We start from the raw sequence: 7,079 nt of genomic DNA on the forward strand, positions 1-7,079 counted from the left end.
CTTGATATGCAAACAGAAACGCGATCCCCTCTAAATTTCTGGAAGCCTGTAATTAGCACACAGCTATGTTATATGCCTTCAGTGGCTCAAGTTTCAGTTGTACCTCAACTTCCATGAGATGAGTACACTGCATTTGTAATCTTCGAATCTAAAAACTCAAATTATGCTAGTAACTAGTTGTAACTTACATTTTCAGAAGCAATGAAAAGACATCCCCAAATAGAATCAATATCAACAAAACAAGCATGCCGCCTTTGTAGTACAGGTCCATGTGAAACATTGACCATTACTACACTGATCAATCGACGCCTTCAAGATCGATTGCAAGCAGAGACATGTATATCGACCAAAATTGCCAAACAAAAATAGCAGGCAGATATACATGTCCTAAAAATCCCTTGCATAGCAAAAAGGGTTCATGGCATTTCTTAGAGTAGAAACAATAAAACCAAACAGCAAAAACAGGGAACCTTGGGGGCGATTTGTACGGATTATAAAATAGCTATAGAGTAGAAATTACGCAACAAGAATTATAGTACACAAGTACTGCCTACTATTAAAGTTTCATTCACCAAATGCCGTCCAAAGATCATCATTAGAGTGCCATAGAAAAAAATCATAGCAGTAAAGGTTAAAGGCAATAGAAAGTCCATACAAGTAAATCTAGGTCAGATGATGCACAGCCTTGTCCAATGATGCACACTGAACAACTTAATGGCTTCAGCAGCAAATTCATACTGAAAATTCTGGAGACCACTTCATCAATAGACGCCAATACCAATTGTCTTCATAAGGGCATCTAAGAAGTTGCTGGAGTAGTGAACCGACTTGGCAACACCCTGCGCCCCTTGCAAAGAGACCTTACTACAACACTCGATAACCAAAGACTCTAACTTACGTGCATGTCCCAGTTCAGACACTCCAACATCAGTCACCTCATGACACAACCGAAGTGTGAGATTACTCAAGCGTGGGGTCTATCCAATGAAGCACATCCCAGCATCAGTTACCGCTTCACACAATATAAGCTCGAGTATCTCCAGGTATGGTGAGGATGAAAGGGCCTTCATCCCCTCGTCATCAAAGAAGTTGGCAGTATTTAGCACGAGAACACGAATCGGGCAGGACTGAATGAGCACCAGAAAACCTTGTTGTGTGAATCCTATTTCTGATGGCCAGTCAGCAGCACATCCTGTAAAGCTGAGGTCTACGATCTGAAGCATTGGACAGTTGAGGGCTAGAGCATAAAGGCTGTTATCAGTAAATGACGTCCTGGTATCACAATAGCTGATATCACTAGAGTACCTCTGCAGGTTGAGCCAAAGTGAGATGCTTTTAAGGTTGCTGCAGCTCCGAGATAAGGCAATCATGTCATTGTCATTTAGGGCTTGAACATACTCAAGGCAAAGCTTCTCCAATGCTTTACACTTCCCTAGTACAGCACGAAGTCCTACTTCTGGCCAAGTTTTAATATGCGCCAACCTTAAATCCTTCAAACTCTCACAGCAGAAATCATATATATCCATGCTGTGAGCATCGTACGAGGAGTCATAAACCACATCACCTGGAACACAATCCTATATTCCTCTTTTCCTCTCAAACTCAAACTTCTGGAGCTTCATCCATCCTGAACCAAACTTTAGGAAGTCATGATGATTGATGCCTTTGCAATTCTTCACTACAAGCTCTTCCAACGATCCATCCCTACCAAGGTATTCCAGCCACTCTACATTATCGATTTTCTCGCAATCAATAAGGTGAAGGGCAGATAGACTTGTGCAACCAACTGCAACCGAGAGATGCCCATATGACGTTATTTTTGGTGCGGAGTTCAGCCTGAGAGAAACCAATTTCTTGCAATGCACTGAACAACCAAGCCCAGAGTCATCGATGTATGAGCAGAAGCTTAAGGTGAGATCAATCAGCGAGGAACAGTGAGATGAAAATACAAAAAGGCCTTTGTTGTCCAACTGATTTCCATGTTCAAGTATCCAACCAGAGTAATCAATTTCCAATTTCTGCAAATTTGTGAACCTGGGGCACAGTGATGTTAGTGCTTCTGTAGCAGTGCAAAGACCGGAACCAACACGGATAGCACCCCTTTGATTCCCCTCTATCTTGTAGAGCTGCTTTGAGACAAGGGAAAGAGAATTCAGATCACTTGTCCTGGTGATCCTCTTGTGAATCTCCGTCACGAGAGCCTCCGGTAGGTCCTCCATCGAACAAATTCAGCTGTAGCAATCAGGTAATATATATCAAGGTTCAGAAAACAAGCGAAGAGCTGGAGTAAAACTTATGACATATCAGAATAATGCATGTGAAGATGGAGATGGCACTGGTGACGGACACTCATTAAGAAGAATATACTGATGAACTTTGAGCATTTTCTCTTGTGTGTTCTTCGTAACCATGGAGATTAATTAAAGTAGTCGCTAGCTAGCACCTTATCTGTCTCTAGATTGTTAGAAAGAAAAAATGACACTACATGCCACATCATTAATTTAAACTAGCACCATAAGTAGTAGAGCCTGAATAATGAACTAGCTGTAAGAGAATACAAAGAAATGAGCTAGGATCGATGCAAGCAATTCCGCAAGAAGATCACGTGCTGAATCTGAACCGACTTGTTTGGAGTGGAGGCAACTAATTAATAACATCAAAACCAGAGCATGCAAATTACTAGTTGTAGCTCTTGCTTGGGCAAGAAAGAAAGCAGGGAGATCATTTTGCCACAGCCGATGAGTTCACAGGGTGCAGTTATTATTAATAGATAATCTGTTCAACTAGAAATACTAGTATTTGTTGCAACCCTAGGCTAGTACTTAGTTGCAAAAAGCTTATTTTCTACTCCTACCTAGGAGAATGGATTTGCAACATTAACTAACTTTATTATGGATGCTACTACCGGTCGAGTTTCCCCTATCAATATCAACAAAGCGAATCTAAAAGAAAGCGTGTACATGTCGAATGGGGGAACCAACGAACAGGGGAGGGGTCAGGAGAAGCGAAAAACGGCGGTACCTTGAGCACGACCGGGAGATAGAAACTATGGCTGATCGGCCTCGGTCCGCACCGGAGGAAATTGCTTCTCTCTTTCTTTGATTCGGGATCGGAGGAGAGTGTAAACCCTACTCTCGCTCGCATCGCATTTCCTCTCTTTTCCAGCGGAGGTAGAGGAAGGAAGATGTGGGGCCGGCCTATTACGAGCTGCAGCGGGCCGAGTCGAAAAAGCTTTGCCCACAGGCCGGTCCGAGAGACACGACCCATATGGCCAGCTCTTCTGGGTGCGACTCATTTCCAAGGGCGGTTATTGATGGTCGGGATGTGTTAAAACAGGGTCTTATCAGAATCATTGGGAATGGAGAGAGCACCAACATCTGATCGGATAACTGGATACCCAGGGCAGAAATGATGAGACCATTTGGCAGATTATCAAATGACCCACCCCAATATGTGTCCGAATTGATTGATAACACCTCTGCTGTTTGGGATACTGTCAAGCTAGAAGAAGTCTGTCTCCCAATTGACATTCCTGCTATACTACGAATACCATTGTGTACTTCTGAAATACAAGACTCCTGGTCATGGTTTTTTTGAGAAAAATGGCAGATTCTCTGTGAGGTCAGCCTACCGAATGATGGTTGCTAAAAAGTTCAGAAGGGGGGCGTGGCTAGATGGGGCAGCAGGTTCTTCAAGCTCGGATCATGATGCCCAGTCCTGGACAAGTTTATGGAAGATTTCTGTACCGAGCAAGATACGGATGTTTTTATGGAGATTAGCGAAACACTCTTTACCCACCGAGGATGTCCGGGCTCATAGGAACATGGCGACGTCCAGTACATGCGGATTATGTGGAGCAGAAGACTCATGGAGGCACTCTATGATGGAGTGTTATATGTCAAGATGTGTGTGGGCATTGGTGGATGGCGAGTTGGTAGAACACTTATGTGAAACAAATGAACCAAGTGCAAAGCAGTGGATCTTCTCCATGATCGACACTTTATCCCACGAAGCTTTTATCAGGCTGGCAGTTACTTTGTGGGCAATATGGTGGGCTCGAAGAAAGGCAATACACGAACAAATCTACCAGAGTCCCTCAGCAACCCATGAGTTTATTCAAAGATTCTTGGCAGATTTGGAGCTTCTTCCGAGGAGTCCCATTAAGAACAACCCTGTGACGAGGTCTGGTGTACGTCGCCCTAAGGCCCCGCCCGCGGGACATGCTAAAATCCACATGGACGCGGCAATTTCCAAGACCCGCAACTGTGGTGCCGCGGCGGCGGTGTGCAGGAGTAACGATGGAAACTTCATGGGCAGTTCAGCATTGGTGATACATGGGATAACTAATGCAGCAACACTAGAAGCTATTGCATGCAGGAAAGGTTTTGCTCTGGCGCAAGATTTACTATTGACTGATTTTGTTATAGCATCGGACTCCAAGCAAGTAGTTAATGATATTAAGACAGCAAGCAATGGAAGCTACGAAGCAATCATCTCAGAGATTAGGAATCTTTCAGTAGGTTTCAATTGTAATATTACTTTCGAAGGCAGAGTGTCTAATAGCGATGCCGATAGGTTAGCCAAGTTTGCACAGTCATTGGATCGGGGTAGGCATTTACCTCAATAATATTAGCTTCATATACAGTAAATCAATATTATTAGATTCATTATTGAATGTACTTTCATATCATATAGATTTTGTGACGGTAAATATTTATATTATGTACTATAAACTTGGTCAAACTTTACGAAGTTTGACTTCAGTCAACTCTAATATGCAGAGTAAATAAAAATGGAGGGAGTATTTGGGGAATGAATCTTACATGTGAAGAAAATATCTATAGTTATATCTACTACTACCTCCATTCCTAAATTAAACTGTCTCAGCGTATTTACAAATGGATGTAGTAGTTAAATTGCCCGTGTGTTACAACACGGGGCATATATATTTTAATGGTTTAACATGAATCATGTCTAATTTATATAATACTGAGACACGCATTAGGTAGTATTGTCTATTTAGTTTGTTTACTGTTAGATCAATCTTTTTATTCTTCCTCCTCCATCTACTATCTTAATTTCTCTACCTCTCCGATACAAGTTGCAATCATCATGCTGACTTCACCGGCGAGCCCCGTGGATTCGCCTCATCTCTGCACATCACTCCGACGGCCGATGGTGGGGAGGGGAATCCCGGTGCCTTCACGCCTGTTAATAGTTTAGGCTAGACATTTTAGTCATCACAGGTGCAACGCTCGGGCAGATGGCGACGCTTAGTTTATCTTCCGGGCTCTGACCCTGCCCGAGTTGGACACGTTGGACGTAGTTAATAGATCTCCGGCGTAGATTCCTGCCGCCTCCTTGGGATAGTGAGGTTTTGGAGTTTCTCGTCATGTGACGAGTTTTGGTGTCAGATCCTTCAAATCCATGCAAGGGTTCAACGGCGACGATAGCATATGAGAAGAGTCAACAAAATGCTCCCTGTGAGTGCTTGCTCGTGCTTTTTTAGGCCTCAGTTTCTGTACTCAAAGTAGTTCACAATGTATCATGTATTCCATTCCGTTTAAATCACGATATAAGTTCTCAAGCTCAATGTGAGTGCTTGTCATCCTTGTCCTTGGTAGCTCGACCTCTCTTCTCGATCATGTGATACAAATTCTGGAAACTGAGTTAACACTTAGCTCGCGTCGCATGGCCATACTTTCCGAACTAAATCGCTTGAGATGACCCAAAGAATATCGCTCTGGGTGGAGGGGGAAATTTCATCTAGGTCAACCATGCCACGCAGCTTGCTTCCCGACTAACCCCAAATCTACCATTGTAACTTCTCGGTTACGGAGTAGCATCTGATAAACCCCAAGTAAGTTGACACACAACTCAGGTCATGCAAGGACCTCGGGTCTAAGGACATTGCATATACATTGTTTGAGAGTAACAAATGGCAGGAGCTTGTTGCGTCTCAAAGGGGTTTGCTCAACTCACCCGAGTCAATATTGTCGGATTGGCATCACCATGCCAATGACTTGTGGAACACAATCATCAGGCGAGTTGTGCACTAGTCAACGATATGTATCCTCATAACCTTGTAGACTAGGGACCATTAGAACAACATCATACCTTATATTTCACAACCAAATCATTGACGATGGTCATGGCAATATAAATAACTTATGAATACAATGGGAAATATCATCTTCACATAATGGCATCAAGGATATACTCCCTCCAGCCATTTTTAGTCTGCATATAAGTTTTATCCAAAGTCAAAGTATCTCTACTTTGTAATATTTGACTTTGATACAAATCTAATACGCGGAGTAAAAAGGACCGGAGGGAGTATTTCCAACACTATCGATGTCTCCGCCCTCGACGTCCTCGCCAAAGTTGCTATTGTCTGTGGCGCTGATGTGCTCAACCCCGTTGCCATCTCCAAATCGGTGATGGCCAATCTAGGGAGGGGTCCCAAGGGCGAGGCTTCAGCACACCACAAAGACCTTCGAGCTTCTCCCAAAGCACGCCCAACTCACAACTGAGTAGGTCCATCTCCGTGATGTCAGGTCGGGGGGAAGAGGATCTCCAAGTGGAGCATCCATCATTGCAACCAGTGGGTAGTGAGAAGAGTTAGGGGAGAGAGAGGACACAATGTCTCCTACGCTTCTCCATGATGACCCTTGTGCAACTGTATGCCATGATGTGCCCGTGTGGTGTCTTGATCACTGAAATGATCGATTTGGTCATTCCCTCTGAGTCTGGTTAAGGGTTGCTTTAAGGGCGTGCGTGCTTGGCTCATCCCCTTCTACATGCAACCAAACATTGCAATTTTGCATCTCGTGGACCTGGTTGCGGTAGATGCGGGAAAACCAAACACGCCTAAATTTTTCTTATATTCGGTCTTTTGGACGAGCTCCTCAGTCAGGCCAACATAAAAGTAAAACACTCTCAGCTAATTACAAACAGAAACAAACTATGTGAATATTCCATGATCAAGGCGTGCAGCAGGAGCTAATGTTAAAAAAATCCTTCTTTTAACATGGGAATGGCGCATGTTTCATGTTAGCTCAAGAATAAAGTACTTCCTC

At 43.5% G+C, this 7,079-nt stretch overlaps 1 pseudogene; it reads right to left on the reverse strand.

Moving 5' to 3' along the window:
• Nucleotides 1-675: 675 nt before the first annotated feature.
• On the reverse strand, nt 676-2,219 carry LOC123141115 (F-box/LRR-repeat protein 14-like; annotated as a pseudogene).
• Nucleotides 2,220-7,079: the final 4,860 nt, after the last annotated feature.

The sequence above is a fragment of the Triticum aestivum genome, chromosome 6D (genome assembly GCF_018294505.1).
Source record: "Triticum aestivum cultivar Chinese Spring chromosome 6D, IWGSC CS RefSeq v2.1, whole genome shotgun sequence".
NCBI lineage: Eukaryota > Viridiplantae > Streptophyta > Magnoliopsida > Poales > Poaceae > Triticum > Triticum aestivum.